Here is an 18,980-nt window from a genome sequence, read left to right on the forward strand (position 1 = left end):
AGAACTTCCCCACCCCCACTCCCCTTGTTGAAGGACATTGTAACGCCTCCATACCTGACTTGTGATTTTTCCAGATCTGGTCTTATCAGTCCAATCGTTGAAGAATGTCTTATCATTGGAATTTTCTTTACTAAAGAAAAGGGGCCTTACGCAGAGTCGTTTTGACGTCTGATTAATGCCCTACTACGAGTTTACACTTTTGATAACCATCCGTTAGTCATTCAGAGTCTCTGATTAGGACGTACTAGTTGACGATGTTAATCACATGTGACTAATTAATCTAGACCAGAGGGTTTTCTTTTAGCCACGGTTTAGCTTGTGCGACACAACATTTCGTATTTCATGTATTTTCATGTTTACAGACTACGCATGCACACATCTACCTTTCCGTAGTTGCTACATTTACTTTTCTCGCCGGATGCATTGAGGTTATATTAGTTAATCATACCTAAATCAACTATTTAGTTGTACTTAAAGTAGACCCTGAATACCAAAAAGTACACCTTCCTTACTAAAGAGCTAGTATGCCACTAACTAGTCTGTGACTAAAGCTTCATTAACGAATTCGCTCTGAATACCGCCCAAGATGTTTAAGAGGTTGTGGTGATTCCTGTTAATGGCCAGTAAATTTGTTGTCGAAAGATGAAGTGCAAAAATAAAGACGATAAGATCTACGAAAGGCTTTAAAAAAGACCAATAAACGAAAACAAAACGCCGAAAAAAGCAAACAAAAAAGAACAAATAAAATCCACAATTTTCTGGTCTACAATGACCCAAAATGAACATACGTTAAGTCTCATCTTCGAGCACTTGTAAAAAAAAGAGAATCTTTCCTCAACTTCCGAGCTCTAGTAATACCTATTGTTTAACCTGTTCCAGCCACGATTCTCACTTGAAGATTTAATATTTTTTGCATGCAGCAGCTGGTAATACTTGACCAACTGGCAAAAGTTCACATATTTATATTCATTATAGTTTAGTTCATTCTTCTGAATGTTAATTCTTTGACTTCCATCACTGATTGAGATATTCTAATTAAATGTATTCCTTACTTTATAAGGTAATGTAAGGTGCATGCTAAACATCATCTGAAAAATTTGGCAGTTAACGGATTTTAATAAGAATTTATTTAAACAGTTTGTATTGCAAGAATATAAGGTTTTGTGACGTATTTATATAGCACTATAGTTTTCGCGCCGAGTCGTGAAGCTTCACCTAGATCTACCGATTTCACCACCCAATAGAACGTGAGGGTGTTCTGGTCATCAGTCCCCACTCATCAACTTTTGTCAGTGTCGTCCAGCGTTGCCAACCTCGGAGAACAAAATTATCGATTTTCGTCCTTAAAATTATCGTATATTACAAAAGATTATCGTATATTCGTGTTATACGCGTGATAATTGTATAAACAAGTAGCTATAATACTACTAATAATAGCAATAATATATAATAAACTTACCTAGTAATCTTCAGTTTCGAACTCCTCATCGGTGTCACTATCCTTATCATACCTAATTACGCAAAGTAATTACGCGATACGTAATTTCACTTGCCACAGAACGATTCTTAACTTCTTTGTTTTTCACATCCAAACAAAGGCGCTAACATTCACGTGAGCGAATAATAGAGCCTTCTATCATGAACAAACAATATTGCCACCTCCACGTAAATGTGATAGATGCAGGGTTACCAATTCACAAATCGTTATTGATTTATTTTTGGCGAGAATGACTGTTAAAAATGTGTTTTATAATTCTTTATTGCACACCTACAATTTATTTGCACATTCAAAAACTACTAAAAAGTGTACGTTTTAAAATTATCGTATATTCACCTATTATCGCAAAGGCATTATCGTATATCGTATTAAGACTTAAATTATCGTATATCACGACAAATTATCGTATGGTTGACAACCCTGGTGTCGTCTCTCGTGCTACACGGAAGACATCTACCGAGAGTACAGTGTTGTCGGATTCGCGTCAAGTTCCGTTTTGTAATTGCTTATTAGTTGCATAATATGTTCGTTGTTACTATGCGTGTTATTGTTACCGTTTTAGAATAATTGTTACAGTGGTTATTGTTGTGCAGTGTTATTATTGCTAATTTTTAGATTTTTTCCTAATACTCGTTTACTATGTGTTTAAAGTTTGGCAACATTGTTGGTGAATTTCAGCTGTTTGACGTTTCCTCCAAGTGTGCGCTCGGGAAGCGACTCCACGAATTTTATCGAAGTTTTCCGATGTATCGGAGCTAAAGCAAAATATTTCTATGATTCGTTTAGCGCCCAAGCCTCAAGACTCGGCGCGAGTACTATAGCAGATTGTTCGCTCTTAGCAGAGGGGGCAATACATCGGAAGTGCCACTGTTCGTCTAAGCGACTCCGAAAACTATGGGTTCGACATTTATATCGTCATTTTCGATCATTTTTATAATCTTTTCCTCTCTTAAGTTGCGGGGTTGAATTTAGATTTAAACGACATCGCAAGTGTCACTGTTCATTCCAGGAACTCCGAAAACTATGAATTCGATAATTACATCGGTCATTTTCGATCATTTTTAAATACCTCTCCTCTCCCCTAAGTTGCACCGTGAAAGTGAAATTATAAAAACTAACCCAGGCCCGAACCTTATTTATGTTAAAAATTTGAATGAGATCGGTCGGTTAGTTCGAGAGTTATAAAGTCACAAATATAGTCAGTTTCAAATTTTATATTAGAAGACTAGCCTGGCTAGCTGGGGGCCCTGCCCCCAAACCCCCGCGTTTGCTCGGCCTACGGTCTCGCATCTCTTAGGTATCAGCCTTTCCATCAAGAGTGAATTTTGTGCATTTGCTCTTTAATTACATTTCCTGAACTTGGCGCAGCTGGGGGCTTCGCCCCATGACCCTCACGTTTACTGGGCCTCATACCTCTTAAATGCAAAATTCTACCAAATTTCAAGTTTTTTTTTCATATTTCAACTATCTAAAAGATAAGATTTTGTATCCCAAGAAAACGCCCATTTAAATAACGTGGGAATTTCTTCATCCCTCTTTATACCCTTTAATATTTTGGAGTGTAGAAGATGTTCCATGTAAATAACATGGAAAAGATTTTTCAGTTCCTCATAAAACCACTCTACAATTAGAAAATTTTATTTTTACTTATTTACTTAGTTAACGCTAACGAAATCGTACAAGCATACCGAATTTCAAATTTATATTCCAATTTCAAGTACTTGAAATATGAGATTATAGGTTGAAAAAAAACACATTTAAATAAAATAGGGAAATTCTTCATTCCTCCTTTAGATCCCCTAAAAATTAAAAATATACACTTTTGGCAATTTTCTTGTCGGTTAGTCTCGGGAAGCTACGATCATGCCAAATTTCAACTTTCCAAGTCAATCGGAAGTACCCCTTTAATTTATATCAGCTCATGTAGTTTTATATATAGTTAAGATTAAGATTAGATATTTCGAATTTTGATGTTTAGTATTGCAGCGCTTTTAAACAGAAGTTTCTTTTTTTATTTTTTTTTTCCATCATAGTTTGCGATCTATCTTACTGGTAGGTTATGGTAGAAATTCGGCTTGTATGAATTCCGACTTAAGGCAAAGAGCACCTGGAACGTTCTATTTGCATAAGTTGAGGTGTTTCTGAATAGAAAAAAAATAACTATGTATATCAGAAATGAAGGAGGAGGCGTTAGAAAGATGAACAGTTTATGGGAGAAAATTAAACTGGTTTGAACCACTTGCGATACGCGTAAAAGCAAAATAGAATTTGTGTGAATGTGCTTATACCTTTGGACGTGTTGACATACGCACTTCTTTGTTGTTGTTTATTATGGAAGCTGGGACAATGGCCTACATATTGACAAAACTACGTTTCCAATATAGGAACATCTAACAAGGCCATCTAAATTCTAATTGGAAATGCTGTATGAAAACAAGATAATCTCTAGCTAGGCTTTATTAGTCTTCATTTTCTCAGTTTGTTGGTACGCTGCGGCTTTCCTAATTAGAATCGTGTTATATAAGTTATCTTTCCAATAATCTTGGGAACGCATGTACCGTTAAATTAGAAATGTCGTTCATAATAGGATACTACCTGCTAAAAGTAAAGTAAATCTCAAATGGCACACCAAACAATATAGGCTACTAATTACAGATTCTACTATATTCTTGTGCTAGAGTAGAAATAGCTAAAATCACTGACCTGGGATATTGCAAATATTGTAAATTCTTCTATATTTAAAATATAAGCACACATACGTCAGAAATTTCCATTTGCTTTCAACTTGAATTCCTAAGAAACTATGTCTTTTTTATACTTCTCAACAATGCTCCGCAACAGTTGAGCGTTATTTATGCTGATTTTGAATGTGACATTGTTAATGCTAATAACATTACGTGAAAAGAACTTAAGTGAAAATTTCAAGTTTCCTTAAAATATTTCTGAAAGTATACTGTGCATGGAAATGGATGAAGTTATACCGGTTATGCAAATTACAACACCAAGAATCAATTGCCCAAGTGACACCAAACTTGAAAGATGAGTAGAATAGTTTACCAGCAATAACTAATTAAATTCGCAAAGAGATGGCTGGCACGTAGGCTCAGCAGCATTTCATCTTGAGTTAGCGTCACATCCTCGCTTGTGGCAATATTAGGTCACGCTAAGTTAGTCAAGAGTCGCCAAACGAAGTGGAATCATGAGAACAAATACCAGCTGATGCCAAAAGGTGCAAAATCAGCACGTGCGTGTGTTCGAACAGGGCAAAATGATCGATCCTCGAGAAAAGAGTATGCTATACAGTAACTTTTTGATTTATATAGAGCATGCTACTACAACAATGATGCTTGTGTGGCAACAGTGGGTAGAAGAGCGTCGTACGAAGCGGAGAGTGAGTATTTGATCACCAATGTAAACTGCAGCAGGGAATGGCCGCCATTTTGCTCTTGTGACCGTAACAGGCCGTACAGCATCGTTCATAGTGTTAGCTCAACGCTGGAGCATTGTAACAGGTGTAGATTTGTTTGCGTTAAAGATTCGACGCAGTCTGCTGCGAGCTAGATTAGTGGCACGCATGTTATTATGTCGACTGTCGCTGATCAGTAACCAAACATACCTCTAGACTTCAATGGGGACATGAAAGTAGTCGCCGGTGTGCTAACTGGCGAAATGTAGTGCTTCTGAACGAATCGTGCTTCAACATATCCTACATTTTCCCACTCAGTATGCTACCAATGGCATTCACTTGCCCATTAAGTTTTGGATACTTTTGGTTGTAGGTCAATAGCAGTCGATGTAATAGCATACGTGCCATCAGTCCAGCCCACAGCAAATGGTGTCAAACTGTCGACGTACACAAGCTCACACCCGTTCCGGTGGTCCAGGGTCAAACCAACACTGTGGAATGAACTAAAAGGTGTGTTGCGGCCATGAGCACAAGATGGCGGCCACTCCGTGCTGTAGTCGCATTGTGTAGCTCAGTACACGCTGTTTTTTTTTCGTACGACCCTCTTCTATCCACTATTTCCACACACATGCATCAAGTGCGTTGAATCATGTTCTGTACGAGTCGAAATATCACTGTATGACTTAGTTGTTTATAGAGGCATATAGTTATGGGTTTCTTTTCGATGAAGTAATGGAGTTAAGTACCGGTAAATAATAGTTCCACACGTTAGCGTGAATGACATAGAGTATAAATTGAGAACCGATGATTTATTATAACGTTTTTAAAAACAAATACTGTACACATTATATTAACTTAAGTTTCAGAGTTTTGAACAAATACTGGGAGGAAAGATGATGTAAATCCGAAACGTTTGGGAGTCCTAGCCGCGTTAAAATGATATGGTAAGAAAAAGTAAAAAATGTACACACACGAGGGGATGATAGGCCTGACCATTCATACAGAACAGTATGACATATGCACAGCGTAAAAATATTGAGCAAGTAGTGTCTGGGATGTGCAGCTGGCGAAGAACTTACGATGTGCGAAATTGAACAGCGTCGAAAGTAAATAGTAATTCTTGTTGGATTACATTAAAGGACTTCTACGTGCATATTTTACTTTTCCTCTCATTGTTAAACGACTACACGGATTTGGTGTTCGACATTTCAGTTTGAATGTCCTAGTACGATGATAAGCAGACGACCTATTTCGAACTGTATCTCGAACTAAGCTATATTAGAAACAGGCCACATTGAAACTGACGTCACAGTGTTGGTGGAATTAAGATATTGAAGAAGTGGGAGAATCCACCAGTACAGCATGCTGCGGTCACTCTGTTTTGTGTGTCCCAACCAACCATCTACCATGCTATTTACAAATGTTACGTTTGAAGATGCTTCAGAAGAGAATGTTAATTCGCTGAAATCCATGGCACAGTAATTATAGGAAGTTGTATCAGCCTAGGAATTAAATATCTAAGTGATTATGGAAATTTTGAGGCAGTTGTGTACAGAAGTGTCGATGCAAAAGGTCGAAGTAATTTCGTTTGTGAGTGCACTTCAAGGTTTTTTATAGTAATGAAAATTACATCCTCTGTACTTTATAGTGGTGAAAATTACAATGCTGTTTTTGCTATGCTCCAAATCACATTCGTGGTTAGTGCTGTAGCATTGAGGACAAAGAAGTATTGTATGGGGACACATTGAAAGGTCTCGAGACAATATTTTTGTTTCTATTTGCTTCTTTGTTTACTGCTTTCAACCATGAATGGTGTGTATTAACTGACATTGACAAAGTATCACTGACTGATTCCTTTATTTAGAACAACGTTAATTAGATTTGATCTAATCCCGCTATGAGTGTTGTTAGTCGATGCGAACTTTTGCCGTAAGTGAGGACAAAGAATATATGCAAAACAGTTAATAAATCTCTATATATTGTAAAGTTCTGCTTATGCAGGTATAGTTAAAACAAATTGTAATCCGAAATAGTTTTCTCCCACTACCAAGTCTTATTACAAAACCCTCTATTCCATAAACAGTACATGACAGAAATTACTATAATGCAAAATTCTGCAATACTTGGATAAAATAAAGTATTCTAAGGCCCGAGCAACTTAGGAAAGGATCTCCGCAGAGCTCCGTGTAAGCTAAGTGGACTGGATTTAGGGTCCCATTGCTCCAGGCAAGGAGACGAGGGTTAAAGGCCACAAAGACTGAGGTTAGGAGTCCCACAGACTTCCTAGCAAAATAAATGAGCAGAAAAGGAGGCATGGAGTTCCGAACAAACTTAAGGCTTTGAGTTAGGTTCCTCTCAGAGCTCCAGGCAAGCTGAGAGAGCAAAGATGGCCAGCCATACTCTGATAATGATCGCTGAGATCCTCCTGGTTATGTAGGTGCTACAGTGTGATGGTCCTTCGTCGTTACGTGACCAGTGTTCGCTTGTGTTTCTGACGTCTGCCACCGTAATACGTCGTAATAGAACGCACATGGTTAATGCTTAATAAGCACGTGTAGGTTGTTTATCAACAAAGTCATGTGCGGGATATCACACAATATATAAAACTGAAAATCATGGAAGTGTCCAGAAAAAAAGACAGTACATCACGATGAGTACCTAAATAACTTAATTAAGTTTATAAATGCCCCCTCACACAAAAAAGCATTGTATATTAATATTTTCTTCTCTAATATTTAACTTCGCTATTACATTTGCTTATTATCATTATTTTTAATTATTTGCTTTACATTTTTTTTCTATTTCAAAACACATTATATGAGTTCAATGAATGAAAAATGTAACTAAACAAAATTTTGTTGCTCTACAATAGATAAAATATTCATAAATTAATGAACTTTTAAACGCTCGTGATAGAAATAATTTTGTGTTTCAAATTATCACATTTATTTTCTTTGTAGTTTGTATTATGGATGAAAATATACGTATCAAATGGCATATGAAATAGATACACTCGTCATGAAGTTAGGGAAACTTAAAACAATTCTGACTGTTACTACTACTACTACTACTACTACTACTACTATTATTATTATTATTATTATTATTATTATTATTATTATTATTATTATTATTATTATAAGAAAAAGAAGAAGAAGAAGAAGAAGAAGAAGAAGAAGAAGAAGAAGAAAGCAAAGTTAAAGAAAATACACGTACAACAGGGCTAAACAACCAAGTCCTCAAATTCAAAATATATCTTCCAAAAACGAGTGTAAATCAAATGTTAACTCGTGCTTTATAATTAGGAGGTATTGGTCTTCAGTCAGTCATTTAGCCTTGTATTTTCTAGCTTCTAGCTTACAAGAGAAATGATGGGATAGTACCTCTAATATGTAGACTTTCTCAGACTAAACTCCAAACTCTATTTTCGTTTTCCATTCTTGAACTTATTAAATGAATATTATTAAAAATATAAGCTCTATTTGCTGGAACAACATGAAGCGTGGATCTTCAACTTGATGTGTATCCTAGACAATGAGAATTATCTCACAGTCAGAGATTCAAAGTTGTAAGTTTCACGCTAAAAACGACGACACTTTAACAACGCAGATGTGCATCGAGAAATGCATGTTGGGAGGGTCCAACACTACAAACCACTACGACAATGTAGTACTGAATGGGTATTATTCTGTACCCGAAAAGACGATAAGTAACTGTAAAGTACTGCCAACAATATTTTCAGAAAAAAAAGAACTATATTGTGGTTATAAGAAGAGAATACAGATGAAGTGTAATTTAAAATCTTTGATACACCAATCATTTCTCTGCTAGAGGTGTATAGTTATATTAATAAAGTGTATACATATATGTGAGTTGGGAAGTTTTGGAGGGAGTCCGGACGTGGTAGACCCTCTGCATGGGTGTGCCTCTGCAGGAAAGTATTTTCAAATTTGCTTGGGGGTTGGGACAAGATTCGCCACCGATATAGCAGTTGCGAATTTTCATTTGTATATTAATATATATAACGGACTAATAAAATACGTATTTCTCAAACTTAGGGCCGGCAAATGCCATTCGAGTTACTAAATATAGTGTGATAAATATCGAATTAGCAACACAGTAGTTGTTACTTAAATACTTATCCCCGATTTGGCGTTACCTAGGGCAAAGCTGCACATGAAAGTTTGCTCGCCTGTTCGGACTCTGATGGTCTGTGATTTGGTAATACTAGTTAATTCCAACACAATGAAAAAGATTTAATTTATTCTTAGTCTTAAACTACTTATACGACTATCAGCAAATCACAGGGGCTCTTCTTGTTTTGCTGCTAAACCACTTAACAACGAATCTTTTACTTCATGAAGACTACTGCAATTTAACTTCTGGTCCCTGTGTACATTAGAAGTAGTTAGAGATACTATCATTACTATACATATTATTCTAATCATTTCCTTTAGGTACTTCTATTCTGATTGACACGCTGTGAAAAGTAAACCTTATAACACTATCTACATTGTGAATCACAAAGAATTGCTGATTTTGGAAACAGTGTATCTACCATATTTTCCAGATAGTGTAATCTTATCGGCTGAATTTGCATCTTTGAAGACAACAGATCGGAAGTCTTGATGATACAGAAAGTGTACTATACAAATTAGTTGCTCGCCATTTTATGCTGTTACAGTATAATGTGTAGTCTTCTGTGTCTCACGATGCCGATACTGACTATTTTAGCTGGTTGGTTATTTGATTACGTTTGGAATTTAATCACTCTTTTGAGATACCAAGATCATTTGAGACGTTGACCTACAGCTCAACGTGGAATAAAAACCACACAAACTCCCATCAGGGATCGATCTCGGATCTTCCGTGTCCGAGTCGCGTTTGTTGTCTATAGTCATGAGGAAATTCAATTTAATTTGTAGAGTTCTGTGTAAATGTGATAGAATTTAGTTTACATTTAAGTATAAGTCAGTAAAAACTATTTATAATAATGTAATATTGTATATATCTGAAAAGTACTGGTGTTTAATTTTATATATATTGAATGCAATTTGCGTTATTCATATCTTTGCAGATCTGAGTGTTAGACAATTGTAGTAGTTACAAGTGTGTTCACATACAGGATGCTATGTAAGTACCATTTTCTACATCTTTGCTACTTCTTTTAATGACATATCCTTTAGAATTTACAAGTCATCTTCACTTCTGAATAATGTATTATTTTAGAATTTACTAGCTGAACTGCCCGTTCTTCGCATGGGAAGAATATATCTATGGAATATATTTAAGCTTCTTCTCCCCCTTATGAATAACGAAAAAAACAATTAGTTTATTTTTGGCACACTTTTGAGCCCCCTAACCCCTTAAGATACGCCTTTTAATAAAAATAACATGGTAAAATCCTGGTTTGAAGTAGGTATTATGTTCAAATTTCCATTTCAAACTGTTGAACCGTTTCTTCCTGACACGATCACAACCTTCAGGTAACATTGATCACAATGTGGAAAAATAAATTATAGAAAATGTCCTCCTTCTCTTGTTAAAACGGAAAAACCGGGATATATATAGTTTAGTATTCCTAACTTCACGGGTTCATGATATTCTGTATCTTTGACTGAGATTTTGAGCTTCCTTACCCCCTTGAAGAAATCCTTCATTGATTTCTTCAGTCAAAATACATTATAAAAACATTATAGCCATATTGCATGATTCATTTCAAATTGCTCAACCTTTCTCCTTGATCGCATCACAAACAACAGGCAACATTGCTCTTAATTTGAAGAAATGACTTATAAAAGAAATCATTCCTCTTAAAACCAAAATATTTTTTAAAACACTGGGATATATTCTACTTATATTTAACGATTTTCCTAACTTGAAAGAATTTGTGAGAAACTCAATTTAATGCATAAAATTTGACCTCCACTCCCTCCTTAAGTAACATAAGGATTGTTCTATGCAGCTGATAACTATATATATAATATAAAAACATTGAGTTCAGTCAGTTTTCCTGCCGTTTCATTTTTATATAATAGATAAATGATCTTTGGTTCAACAATTTACTTCTTCAGAATCTATAGTTGATGTTTCATGTAATATACCGTAAGGATGTCTCTAATTGCGGACCAATGGGTCAGTATTCAATTATTATTAAGTATTCTGTCTACTGGCAGGTCGTGGGACTAGTGAGTTTTTTTTTTTATTTTTTTATTTCTTCTTATTTTCAGTTTGGGCCTGGAAATATTTCTTCAATGTTACTCAATTTTCAACTTCCACTTTTAACTCCCAATATTTTCTTCTATTTTTTAAATCGTCGATCAGTTGTGTTCTTCTTCCTCCTATTCCTCGCTTTCCTTCCATCTTTCCTTCTATAGCGGTATGAAGAAGACAATTTCTTCGCAAGATGTGTCCAATCCAATTGGCTTTTCTACGAAGGCTAGAAGCGTCATCTTCTCTCCAATCTGTTTTAAAACTTCTTCGTTTGTTACTCTTTTAGTTCATTTTATCTTCACCATCTTCCTCCAACACCACATTTATAAGCTCTCTAAATATTTCTTTAACTTCCGTAATGTCCAAGTCTCTGAACCATAAGGTCCAATGTTCCATATATAGCACTTGACCAACTTCTTCTTTAGTCCAATATTAAGGTTACTAGTTAAGAGTGACCTTTTCTTGTTAAATGCTTCTTTGGCTATGGCAATTTTCGATCTGATCTCTTTGGTGCAGTACGCGTCTTTCGTCTAAATACTTCCCAGATATTTGAAATGGTCGACCTCTTCAAGTACTCTGTTCTACTCTGATCCATAAGGGCGCATTTCCACGGGATACTCTCATGACTTAAATTTTTCGATGTTGATTTTCTTTCTATATAGTTTCCCAGTGCCAACTATTTTGTCAATCATCTCCTGTTGTCCTTCTTCGGTTCTAGCTATAATAACCATATCATCTAAATACCTGATCTTGTTAATGATCTGCCCTCCAATCTTGAAATCTTCGATTCCCATTAATGCTTCCTTTATTAACCATTCACTGTAAATGTTTTATAATTGGAACGACGTACTACATCCTTGTCTGACTCCTCTTCCACTCTCCACACTAATGGTTTCTCCTTCATTCAAGCGTATCTTGATTCGTTGTCCTATGTACAGGTTGCGAATGAGCCGTTGGTCTCTCCAGTTAACCCCAATTTATTTAAGTAGTTGCTAAAGTTTCGTCCACTTGATCCTCTCGAAAGCTTTTCGCCAGTCTGTGAAGCACAAACCCAACTCTTCCTTTACGTCCAGAACTCGTTCTAAGATAATTCTCATCAACCCAATAGCATCTCTGGTGCCTTTTCCTTTCCGGAATTCTTGGGTAATGCTATCATTGTAACGTCAAGAAAATCCTTCAGCCATTCTCCATTCAGGTAGATCTTGTTAATAAGTGAAGTTAGTACTTTCGTTGTATTGTCTCCTAATATCTTGAGCAAATATGCTGTAATTCATCGTCCCCAGTGGCCTTCCTCTTCCTCATGTCCTTGATGAATTGTACTACCTCACTTTTCAATATGTGGGCCCTTTTTCATCATCCACCTCTTCGTCTGCTTCGATCGCAATATTTTTGTGGCGGATCTTCTGGTCATACAGATCTTTTATGTATTCCTCCCCAACTCTAAGAATTATTTGACGCTCAGTTCTTACATGCACTTGCTGATCTTCGATTCTAAATGTGCATATCCATTTGTTAGCTTTCCTCTCTAATTCTTGTGCTTTCTGACACATCAGATCATATCGACCGAGCCGTTGAAGTTTCCATTATTTCTTCACATATCTGTTCCATGTACTTTTCATTGGCTTTGTCTGTCTCTCTTCTCAATTCATTATTCAGAATTCTGTATCCTTTGACGTCCATGCTTTTCGCCCTTCCGCGTCCTTCCGTATTCTTAAGCATCGCTTCAGTTACCCACGGTTTTCTCCGTGCTTTTTTCCATCTTGCCAGTGTTGTTGTGGAGTGTGTCAAGTAGAATATTTTTTAACTTTTCCCCAACTATTTTCTACATTGTCTACTATTTCGCCAATCACACAATTTTTCTTTAGTCTCTTCTTTCACATCATTGTCCATACTTCTTAGTCGCTTTAAGTTCCATTTTCGATTTCCCCTTCCATTCTTTCCTGATTGTCTTTAACCAGGTTTACAGTTTCGCCACTACGAGGTTGTGATCCGAATCGATATCCGCTCCCGATAATGTCTTCACGTCTCGTACACTATTCCTGAAACGTTGCTTCACAAGAATGTAATCGATTTGGTAGCATTTCTTATCCCCTGCACTTTTCCATGTGTATAGCCTTTTTTTTTATTTTTCTTAAACCACGTATTCGTCACCACCATATCATATTGCCTATAGAAGTCAATAAGCATTTGGCCCCGTTTGTTTCTTCTACCTATTTCAAATGGTTCCGTACGTTATTCGTAGCTCCTTTTCTTACTATGCTGTTAAACTCCCCCATTACTATGGCGTTGATCTTAACTCTTCCCTCCTGGTGCAATATGTCGCTAATTTTATCACACATTACTTTTACTTTGTTGTCATCTGGTCTCTTGTTGGCATATATATACCTGGCTTTGCACTTAGTTTTACAAAAATCAAGCTGTTACTACAGCGTTCCACTTTGGTTACACTTCTTGCTATTTTGTTCTTCATTGCTAGGCGACACCATTCTCAACCTTAACGCCACCCGAATAGAATGTTGTGTAATTTTCCGATACTGTCTCTCCTTTTCCTGACCATCTCACTTCATTCAAGCCCATTATGTTCACTTTACATTTGTCCATTTTCACTTTCAAATTTTCAAGTTTATCTATACGTCATAACGTCCATACGTGCCAGGTTCCTATGCTGAAATGAAAGTTATTATTAATTTCTTCTCTGATGATTCTTCCAGGAATAGTCCCCCACCCGGAGATCAGAACGGGACTACATTGGTAAGCTTTTTGGCAATCTAAACCTCACGTGCCTTAAAAAGTGCTTGATATTAATCCTTTTAAAATGTATGATTTATAATACTATTCTGTTTTATATAGATAGTTCAGAAATAAGTTATAAATAAAACGCTGAGGTTTCAGATTTCCCAAATTACTAGACGTGAAACGTTATAACAAAGGAATATATATATATATATATATTGAAGAATATAATCTTGCTGGGAGAGCTTTACAGACGTTCACAGTGTAGGAAGTAGGTACAAATAATATATTCTGATCATTGGTCATAAATTTGAAGATAGACCATAGGACCATACTGTAGGATCGATTATCTAGTATTGTGCACATAAATCCGGAACACAGCAACGGGGGCAACAACAGATTATCTTAAGGATACAACATTAGTGTCATACCTTAAAAAACAGCATAAATATGTGATATATGTCATAAAAGCATGGCTTTAGAAAATACGTGAAAGTAATTATTGACGACTTTAACGTCAATAGAGAGAGAAAAAAAGCTAGGATAAGAATTCGTTTTATTTCTTAAAAGTAGTTACCATGATCTATTCTTTATACTCCTACGTATTCCTTTTATCTTTCTGCTAAAACAGATTTGTCTGTGGATCTCTAGTTAAGTAACGTTATAACGGCTTGGGTAAATTGAACAGACATTTACTTGTTTTTTTTAATACCTGATTCAATTTTTTGGAAGGAAGTTTGTAAGTCAGAAGTTCTGCGATGTGTGTTTCATTGTTCTCTTCCTTATTTTCCATTAACAAGTAGGCCTACCTAAATACAACAAATCATCTATCTAAAATCTTTCTAAAGCAGAGGTGGCCGGCCATTTTGAGTGAATGATCTACAACAAACTATCTATCAGAATCTTTGGCGATCTACCTAGTATTCACTGTCACTGCATTTTCATCTCTCTTAATTCACCTTTAGGAGGAAAGTCTGAATAGGATGGAAAATTCGAAACGAGGTGGTACAGGAAACAATTTGATGCCGGGATATAATGAAAAAAGAGGAGTGACGTAGACAGGGCAATTAAGAAGAATTTTATACAGAACATGAAAAAGAGAAAGAAATTATAAATAGCAACGAAGAAAGAAGGAAAGAAGACATAGAAATACTGTGCCAGTTATTAAAGGGAAACGGATATAGAAGAGAAAATTTATAAGAAAGAAAAAGGGGAAGAAGCAGGGAAAGAAGCAAGTTGATTTGGTATTGAAAGTTTAGGTGAGAAAACAGAGATCCTGAAGAACCTGTTAAGGAAGGAAGGGATTAAAACTTACGGGAAAGGAGGAAAGAGGATAGTAGACTTAGTGAGAGAGAAAATAAAGAAGAAAGAAAAGGAGATAAGATCAGAAGAGGAACGAGTAGTGTACTAGGTTAATTGTAAAGAGTGCGATATGAAGTACATAAGAGAAACAGGAAAGAGATTAGAACAAAGGATAAAACAACATAAGGATGATGCCAGACTATAAAGAGAGTACAATGCAATATATAAACACATTAAAGAAACGGGACATGAAACAGTTTGGGAAGGAACAAAAGGATTAGAAAGGGAGAAAGGAGTGTGATAAGAAAGTGGAAAGAAGCCCAGTGGATTAAGGAATATGGGAAGGAGAAGTAGATGAATTGGTCTAGTAGACTTGTGATACATGAATTATGGGAAAAGATGATGGACAAAATAGAAAGAAAGAATTAAAAGGATCAACACGAGCTGTTGAAGCAGGTGTATAATGGAGAACAGCATATGGGAAATAGCGAATAGAAAATGTGACAAACACTTAATTAAGAGTTCATAACAGATGCGCAAAAAGTAAAAGTGACTACACAAATTAAAAATCTATTTTTCAGAGCCAATTAAAAGTTTACGTTTTGTAAACAGAAAGTGGGCGTGTCTTGCATTTAGATTGCATATAAGCTGTCAAAATTGGATATTTCTGTCACAATGTGTCTGAGGAAGGATATGTTATATAGCCGAAACTGTAACACAAATATATAATCTTAATATATATACTGCTTTGGTCAGTTGGGATTTTATTAGTAATCTTGAATTTTCCTAAGCTGCAATGAATAAGTTACAAATATAACTCTACAATACAATTATCCTCGGCACAAAGAAGAAAAAAATGTTTCCAATCTTTATGGAAATGGTATGTTTTCGGCCACTTATTCGAAATAATTTTACTTCAATTGAAAGTCACTTTTAACACTCACGCATGATTGCTGTGTAAGATTTTTTTCAGATAACACCATGCTTTCTAAATAGTTTTGCGACCTCGCTGACATTTAGCGGCGACGGTTTCTGTTACTTCAGCCATGGTCTAAGATTTCTCTTAATATCACCCAAACCACAATCAGGTTGATCTGTCTTTCTGATTGTATTGCCCCCTTTCTTCAAATCATCACCTATTCATTCACTTTTGGTACTGTATTTCACAGGATTGTTTCAAATATTCTTCTTTTTGGGCCTCCTTCAATCCTTTTGTGTTTACAATATTGAAATCCCGAAGCAATTCTAAGAGCTTTATTTGATCGTTCAAGTCTTCACATCTCTCGTCGAACGATAATTTAAACATTTCCACTCTCTATTATTACTCTTCTATTCTTCGTGATGATCTCACATTATAACAAAGGTTTTTTCCAATTGTCATTTAACTTCATTTTCGTTACGACACATAAAATGTTCATACCTAGACATATTACTAATCTGATGCTTTCCCTGAACTAATTGTGAGTGTTTTACCTCTTCGATCGTTCAACATCATATTTTTTTATTCATTAACAGATTTTACCTTCTTATTACCGAAAATCTTTTCTTATCTTCGTCCCATAATATAAAGTCCTTAGTTAACCACTCATCTTAGTAAAGGATGGGAATTAGAAATCGAGTTCGTAGGTGAACATATTCGAGCCGGAAGTGGTAGAAATGAACAGTTTCTGGTTTTAACGTGGATTACAATATAGCAAAATCTTAAAAGGTTTCCTGTAAAGGGCCATTGAGCGTCCTCAAGAATTCATTTTGTCTCCATCTTTAATTTTCTACTAAACCAGAATTCATAGAAATTCACTACAAGTTTTGGTTTCAGTATTCTTCTTACATATAGCTAAAAATGAAATGAAATCTTTGTTCTACGTCCCACGTTTATGCCGGGTAGGCTAAAAGGGACGGTGATGATGAGAAATTAATTAAATGAAGAAAGTGGGAGGAAACGAGACAACCTCGAGAAAACCCACGCACACGGTGTTTGTCTACCGTAAAGTCTAATTGGAGCGAGCTGGGATCGAGCCGGGGACCCCAAACACCAGAACTGAACGCTCTTACATTCAGCAAGAATGATAAAGAGATAGCGAGGACCTTTCTTTTTCCTTTTTTAATCAAGTTAGTTCCAACAGTATGTACCATATTCTTCTTGAACCCTCTGTTGGAACTGGAAATGGAGAAATCAATAATATCCAGTTTTAACGTTGACCATTATAGTCAAAATGATAATAGATGTTCAGAAAAGGTTTCTTACAATGAATTTTAAGGGTCCCACTCTACTCTAATGTCTATACTAACCGTAAGTAGGAAAAAATCCGTTGTATCTTTCGGTTTCAATATAGGGAAAATACCACACCATATAGAACAAACCTCATGTGATGTAGGTGTGACACCGCTATTTGTTAAATAACTACTTACTATATATCAATACTGATAATACTACTGATAATAATATATATCAATACAGTTCGATACTCATGTATTGAGTATGATGTGAGAAACCATGCAACTTTTCTCTCAGTAACTGAAATTTAAAGGGAGAAATATTGTGAGAAACGTTACCACATAGATCTATAAAAAATTCTACTGTAAAAACTTTAAAAAGGAAATATAATTGGACATGCACCATCAGTGTGGAAAATGCATCCTAATTGTGAGAAACCATGCACCAAATCAAGAAGCCGTGAGCATCAAAGGTAAGGTTCACGTAAAGCTGCCACCGTCCTGCACAAAAGAACACATTTACGGTTGAGAAGAAGTCGATGAGCACGCCTAACGCTTTCGTTGTCATGGTAACGCTCACAGCCAAAATGCCATTAGCTCTCAGTTGCTTTACGAGACTCAAGGTTCCCTGCATCATCTTTTCAACACATTCGGTGGGAACCCAAATATGTGCGTGCTTCGGAAGGGTATCTTAACATCCATCAAAGAAAGGGGGACTGACATCGGAATTTTCATTTTTTCAAAAAATAAAAAGTTGCCTTCTCTTATATATATATATATATATGTATAATATACATCGTAATTCTATTTTATCATTCATCTTTCGAAATATGTAATGGACTCTCGTAAAAGTTTCTTCTTAGCAGGTAAACAGTTTGCATGTATTTACTGTACGTACGTGATCTTGGGTTCGTCCCCAGGTAAAATCCCATGTAATTCTGAAATAATTGTCTGCTGCCATTTGTGGTCGTTTCTCAGTCAATTTTGGCAAAAAAAATCTGTATTCAAAATGTATGAAAATACTCTCGCCCATAATTTGTACGACCTTTCAGAACGGGGTTGGACAACATTTTTATGCGAATCGCAGAAGACAGCATACAGCTCCTTCTCATTGAATGGCACCTGACAAAATTTTTGAAGTAGTGTTGAATTTGTGTGTTTCCACTGTATCGACTGCCTTTTCTTCTGGGTCGATTAATGGAATCTGTGATTTATCAAATGTTACAAAACTTTCCAAAGAAATTGCGTCCCTTCTCTCTGAAGTATGTCATATTTTCAACACTTGATCGAATCTTTGCCTCGCCTTGATCATCGTTAAATATTCGTGGAACCCAGCGAGAAGCAACTTAACTTGGGCCCAGTTCATTTGTAATTATTCGTCCTATTATTTCCATTGTTAACCCCAGTGCATCACAAATCTCTTTCGTGGCGACACGCATAACTTCCATGAAATTTTCAACACGGATAATATTAGCGTTAGTTGGTTCAGGACGTACAGATCTCTGCTCATATTTCACATTCCTTCACCCTGCTTTGAACTCAGGTACTCTGTTCTACAAGAAGGGGCCGCGGTGGCTCAGTGGTAGAGCGTTCACCTCTGGTGTTTGGGGTCCC

General features: G+C 36.1%; 1 protein-coding gene across 6 annotated transcripts in view; it reads left to right on the forward strand.

Moving 5' to 3' along the window:
- Positions 1-18,980, forward strand: part of SPR (G protein-coupled sex peptide receptor) — a 2,424,528-nt gene that overhangs the window by 1,532,902 nt on the left and 872,646 nt on the right. For all 6 annotated transcript variants that reach the window (XM_081726000.1, XM_081725998.1, XM_081726002.1 and 3 more), the window contains one exon: positions 9,982-10,037. The gene's annotated coding sequence lies outside the window, so the exon portion shown is untranslated. The remainder of the gene's footprint in view (positions 1-9,981; positions 10,038-18,980) is intronic.

The sequence above is a fragment of the Thermobia domestica genome, chromosome 9, assembly GCF_964235325.1.
Source record: "Thermobia domestica chromosome 9, izTheDome1.hap1.1, whole genome shotgun sequence".
NCBI lineage: Eukaryota > Metazoa > Arthropoda > Insecta > Zygentoma > Lepismatidae > Thermobia > Thermobia domestica.